A 6,744-nucleotide genomic window follows, 5' to 3' on the forward strand; every position below is an offset into this window, starting at 1 on the left:
TCCTAAAAGAAAAGGTACTAAGTATGTCATTAGGCCGCAACAAGAAGCAACTACCAGCAATGACTATGAAGCATTAGAGGATGCAGAGGGGATGTTGGCTACTAATATTAGAAACTTGTCTAATGGATAGTCTCAATCTTTTAGGTTGGAATGTTAGGGGGCTGAATAATGTGGAGAAGCATCGCGAGGTGTTTGATCATTGTAAGATAAATAAGGTGGGTTTTGGGGCTCTTTTTGAGACTAAGATCCATCATAATAGAGTTAGCGAACTTATGACTAATAATCCGAATTGGAAGATTCATTCCAGTCAAGAGATTTCTTTTAGAATTTTGTTGATTTGGATTGATAAACTTGTTAAAGTGGATATTTTGATGGAAGATAGGCAATTCATTCATTGTAAACTCAAAATGGTGGGTTACAAGGAGGAGTTTTTTCTCACTGCGGTTTATGGAAGCAACACTCTAAATGAGAGGAAAGATCTTTAGAATAAGCTTACTAGCATTGGGCACCTAAAAGCTCCTTGGATTATCCTTGGAGACTTTAATGCTATGTTTGCCTACAAAGATAGAAGTGGAGGAAGGAAAATTAGAGGCATTGAAATCCAAGATAGTCAATCTTGGCTTGCTAATGGTCAAGTTGAAGAGATGAAGACTTCGGGTTCCTTTTTTACTTGGTCCAACAACCACGAGGAGGAAAGCCGAGTGTACTCAAAGCTGGATCGTGTTTTCACGAATGAAAGTTGGTTAGATCATTTCCCGAATACAGAAGCAAGCTTCAGATGGGGGGCCCTCTCAGATCACAGTTACTGCCTAGTCAAACATATCAAGGTTGGTAATTGTGGAATTAAACCTTTTCGGTTTTGCAATCACTGGGTGTTTCGAGAGGATTTCAAAGATAATGTTCTCACTACGTGGAAGAATCACAAGGTCACAGATCTGAATTCGCTGCACCAGCAACTTTTTAGGGTGAAACACACTTTGAAAACCTGCTATGTTCAGAAGAAAGAGGATATCACCGGCCTATACAATGAAGCTCGAGACAAGTTCATAGAAGCTCAAGAAGCCTTGGAAAACAATCCGAATAGTCCTTCAGCTGTTTTAACTGAAAAAATGAGCCGTGCTAACTACCATGGTGCCCGAAAACAGTACTTCAGCTACCTTCACCAAAATTCTAAAGCTTGTTGGCTAAAGCTTGGTGATGAAAATACAAGCTATTTTCATGCTATCATGAAAAAGAGGAGAGCTGCAAACAGAGTGTGTTCTTTCACTGACAATGGGATGGTTGTTGATGATTATGACAAAGTGATTGAGCACTTTGTAAATCATTTTCGCAATTTCATGGGGAGACAAAGTTCGGCTTCAAGACGTTTGGAAGAGGACTGCCTTGAGTATGGGAATAAGCTTACTGTTGAACACCAATTCAGACTCATTCGGCCGTTCAGCAAGAAGGATGTTAAAGAAGCTTTATTTAGCATTCACTCGTCCAAAAGTCCGGGCCCTGATGGTTTTGGAGCGTGTTTTTTCAAAGAGCTTTGGAATGATATTGGGGACGATTTCTCTTGTGCTGTGTTGGGTTTCTTTCAATCTGGAAAGCTTCCTCAGGAAGTGAGTGCTACGTCCATATCTCTAATTCCCAAAATTGATAATCCTCAAGGAGCTTCTGACTACAGACCAATAGCCTGCTGCACCACAACTTATAAATGCATTTCAAAGATGATTTGTACTAGACTCTCGGAAGTTCTGCCTGAGCTTATTCATGGAAACCAAGGTGCCTTTGTTAAGAAGAGACTTTTAGCTCATAATGTTTTGATTTTGCAGGATCTTCTCAAAGGTTATACTAGGAAGAACATTTCTTCTCGCTGCATCATGAAAATTGACTTGAGCAAGGCCTATGATACAGTTGATTGGTGCTTTGTGGCTGATATCTTAAAAGCTCTCCGCTTCCCGTCAAAGTTTATTAGCTGGATTTTAAGCTGTCTTCAAGGAGCTTCCTATAGCCTGTTGCTTAATGGAAGAATCCAAGGCTCCTTTAAGGGTGAAAAAGGCCTTCGTCAAGGGGACCCAATGTCACCGCTATTGTTTGTGCTCATAATGGAATATTTATCTAGACTTCTGATTCAGAGTTCTAAGATGAAAGGTTTCGGATTCCACCCTCTTTGCAAATCTTTAGGCCTGGTCAATCTTTGCTTTGCAGACGATCTTATTCTCTTTTGCAAGGGCAATGATAAATCAATTCAGATAGTGAAAGAGGCCTTCCAACGGTTTAGTGAAGCAACTGGTCTATCTGCCAACAAGGCCAAATCAACGGTGTTCTTTGGGGGTATTCCAACTTCTTGTAGACAGAGACTTGCCAACATCTTACAAATGGAAGAGGGTTCTTTCCCATTGAAGTACTTAGGTGTGAATCTTAGGCCTACCAAATGGCGATCTGCTGATTGTGGTATCATCCTTGACAAACTTCACAAGAATTTACACACTTGGGCTAGTAGGAACCTCTCTTTTGCCGGAAGAGCTCAATTAATCCATTCAATTCTTCTAGGTATAAGGAACTATTGGATGGGTTTATTCTTGCTTCCTCAAAAAATCACAGCGACTATTGACAAATGTTGTAGAGACTTTCTTTGGGGATCAAAGGGGACCAGAAGCAACTTTCACATTCCCTCTTGGAGGAAAGTTTGCCTCCCCAAGAACTCAGGAGGGCTTGGCTTCAGAGAAGGGAAGGTTTGGAACATAGCTCTTATGGTAAAGCATATTTGGGCAATTTCAAGCAAACAAGACAATCTTTGGGTTCGGTGGATTGATGCGGTTTATCTGAGAGGGTTGAGCTTCTGGACAGTTGAATTCAAACAAGATGCGAGCTGGTACTTCAAAAAAATCCTCCGTCTTCGCTCAACTGTCAATGAATCCAATGTCATGGCTGCTGTCAAAAGAGGTAAATTCAGCGCTAAACTTTTTTATCTCTCTTATATTCAAGCTTGCAAGGTTGATTATGCAAGAAACATCTGGAATAGAATGGTCCTTCCCAAGCATCGTTTCATAGGTTGGCAAATCGTGAACAATCAACTGCTAACTAGGGATAACCTCAGCCGATTTTTGCCAATTTCTTCCCCTTTATGCCCGGTCTGCTGTCAGGATAATGAATCGCACCAGCATCTTTTTGTGCACTGCTGCTTTACCCGAAAGCTGACTGGTGAGATCAACAATTGGTGTGGCCAATTTGAGTGGCCAGTAGACTTGAACAGATGGTTCTCCAAGACAGCCAAAAGCTTGCAGGAAAAGATTATTAATACTGTTATTTTGGCAACTTTATACACGGTTTGGACAAACAGAAACAGGTGTGTGTTTGAGATGAGTTGTAAGTCTGTTTGTACTTTGAGTAAAGAGATCAAAGAAAGTATAAAGTCTAGATGTCTAATGGGTTGTAATGGGGGAAAAGGGAAGATTGATAACTATATTTTAAATGTAATTAACAGCTGGTTGTGAGGGGTTGTGTCTCGGTCTGCTGGGGTTGTATTCTCTTGTTTTTTTTTTGCCAGTTTTGAATAAAAAGATTTCTTCTTGTTCAAAAAAAAAAAAAATTGGACTCAAAAGTAAATGAATCAATGTGGATTCAAAAATAGTGAAAAGATAACAAAATTGGAGAAGCAATTTTGAATCTTAAATGATCAAAGTTGTGAACAAAATTGATGAGAATTTTGTTAACTTTGGTATAATTTTGGGCTAATCTCAATAAGGAGATAACCTTAAAATTATGAGTACAAATAATCACATTATTTTATGAGTAGTAATGTGAGCTTGATATGTTAGTTTTGCTGAGAAAACTAAAAATATCAAATGGTATTTTTAAAGTGGCCCTAAAGAGTCATTTGAAGAGGAAAATACACAAAAGTGATATTTTATATACACTTTATGGTAAAAATGTGGGGGTGAGCCACAAATTTAATCAAAATGTGTTGAGACTGTAAAGTCCTTTTTTGGCAAGTTAGTTGACAAAATAATTTTTCCATTTATGGTAAGATTGCTATGCATTCATATTCGATTTATTGCCTTATAAATTCGGTTTTTAGTTGCCCTTTTCCTTGTTAGGAAAGTGGCACTTTTAGCTGAACTTTCCTTTGTTGAAAACTTCTTAAAAGAGAACAAATTCTCTTTTGGAAAGTTGTCATTTTTAGGGAAACTTTGATTATTGCCTTTTCCTTATTGATTTCGATTGTATCTTGATATAATCAGAATATCTAATCTGTTTTTGGCAGGAATCAAGCTTTGATAGAGGATCGGACCCGATTTTAGCAAGTTTCCCGTTTCTGGTCAGATCTGCTGCGTCAGCATCCGAATCTGATGTAGCAGATCGTGTTTCTTTTGGAAAGTTTTTGTACAGCTGTAGATTCGAACTTGTGGTTGCCTCTTTGGTCTCTATGTTCTATAAATAGAGCCTAGAGAGCAACCATTCGAATTACCTCTTCTATTATTTATTTTTTGCATTTATCTTTTGAGAGAAGAGAATGTTTCTTTGTTTTGTGAGAGCCTAGTTGTTCATCTAGGTCCTAGTTGTTCTATTTCTGTTCTTACTCTATCCTAGAGGCTGTGAAGAACTACTTGACTGAACAAGAGATTGGTCTTCGGGAGAAGACTTGATAAAGCCTTACTTCGGGAGGAAGTAAGCACTTGGTCTTCGGGAGAAGACTTGTTGAAGCCTTACTTCGGGAGGAAGTAAGCACTCACACTTCAAAGACGAAGGGAGTTCGGGCTTGAAGGTGTCAAGAAGTCAGATTCATAAAGTGGATTACAAAGGATTGCGGCAATACTTTAGAGGGAGTCTAAACTTGTTTAAGTCAATTGTCTTTGTAATTTTGATACTTTATTAATTGATTTCATTCTCTGGGCGTGGCCCCGTGGACTAGGAGTGTTCGTGAGAACACTGATACCACGTATAAATCTCTTGTGTCAAGTTATTTATTTTTTTGCAAATATTTTATATTCTGCCTGTTCAATTTTGCTGTAGCAGAATTACTTTCTGCTGCTGCAAACGCTTACAGTTTTTATATTTTCTTATATACAACTGACATTTGCAAAAACACGGTTTTTCAATTGGTATCAGAGCAGGACACTAAACTCTTAGTGTGGTCCTTTTAACGTTTTCTTGTGTTTTTGCAATATGTTTCCCTTTGCAGAAGGAACTTCTATTGTTCGCCCACCACTCCTCAATGATTCCAACTATCCTTATTGGAAGGTTAGAATGAGAGCCTTTATCAAGTCTCAAAATGAGAAAGCATGGAGGATGGTTCTTTCAGGATGGTCTCCTCCTGTTGTGGTAGATTCTGAAGGTAATTCTAAATTAAAATCTGAACTTGAATGGTCTACTGAAGATGATAATTTGTCTGCTTATAATAGCAAAGCTTTACATGCCATATTTAATGGAGTAGGTGAAGGTTATATTAAGCTTATATCTTTTTGTGAATCTGCTAAGGATGCTTGACAGATCCTTCAAACTCAGTTTGAAGGAACATCTGATGTTAAGCGTTCTAGATATATTATGCTTCAGACCAAATTTGATGATCTTAGGATGTCAGATAATGAAACCCTAACTGAATTCTATGAAAAATTATTTGATATTGCTAATGAATATTTTGCTCTTGGTGAAAAGCTTGATGATTCTGTTCTTGTGAGAAAAATTGTTAGAGTTCTTCTAGAGAGGTTCGATACTAAACTTTTGGCAATGGAGGAAGCTAAAGATTTTAGCACAATGAAGGTGGAAGAATTGATGGGTTCTTTACGTACTTTTGAATTAAATCAACAGATTAAACAAAAGGACAAACCCAAATCCATTGCTGATAAAGGTAAAAGTATTGCTTTGAAAGTTGCTGATAATGAAAATTCTGATAGTGAATGTGATGATGAGATTGCTGTATTAACAAAGAATTTTCAAAAATATATGAAAAAGATGGGAAATAAAAAGAATATTTCGAAAAGTTCAAAAGGTAATACTTTTATTAAACCATCTGTCTCTAACAAAAAGGGAATTCAGTGCAGGGAATGTGAAGGTTTTGGGCATATTCAAGCTGAGTGTGCAAACACTTTGAAAAAGAATAAGAAAAGTTTCAGTGTCACTTGGAGTGATGATGAAACCGAAAGTGATGAAGATAATTCTGAAAATGTTGCCCTAACTTCTGTTATGACTAATGTGTTGTGTGATTCATAGGTAAAAGCTAGATTGGTATGTTTGAATAATACCACCGAACAAGAGGAATCAGATTCAGATGAGTCTGAAATCTGTGAAGAGTCTCTTGCTGAATCATACAAAGTCATGTATGAAAAAATGGATTCAGGTTGCTTCTGAAAATAGAGCGTTGAATAAATTGAATAAAAAATTGTCTCATCAAATTGAAATGTGTGAATTGAAAATAAAAGAGTATGAGACAAGTATTTTTGATAAAGATGAAAAAATCACTTTCTTAAAAAAGGAACTTGAAAATTTTAAGAAAAATGTTCAAATGCTTAACCCTAGATCTTCTATTTTTGAAAAAGCTCAGAATGCAGCTCAAAGAGATTTCGCAGGCCTTGGATCAAATGGGATGGAAAGTTCTGGAGTCACGAAGTTTGTAAAATCTAGTGTTCCAACGAACCATTCTGAGGCTACAAAGTCTGCTGCAACAGTTTCACAGCATGTTGTAGCAAGAGTTGTTTTTGATGTCGCAAAATCTCCAGGATTTTCGAAAAGAGTAAGATCTCAGGTAAAAAGTTTTGT

The sequence above is a fragment of the Cannabis sativa genome, chromosome 4, assembly GCF_029168945.1.
Source record: "Cannabis sativa cultivar Pink pepper isolate KNU-18-1 chromosome 4, ASM2916894v1, whole genome shotgun sequence".
In the NCBI taxonomy this organism is placed as follows: Eukaryota; Viridiplantae; Streptophyta; class Magnoliopsida; order Rosales; family Cannabaceae; genus Cannabis; species Cannabis sativa.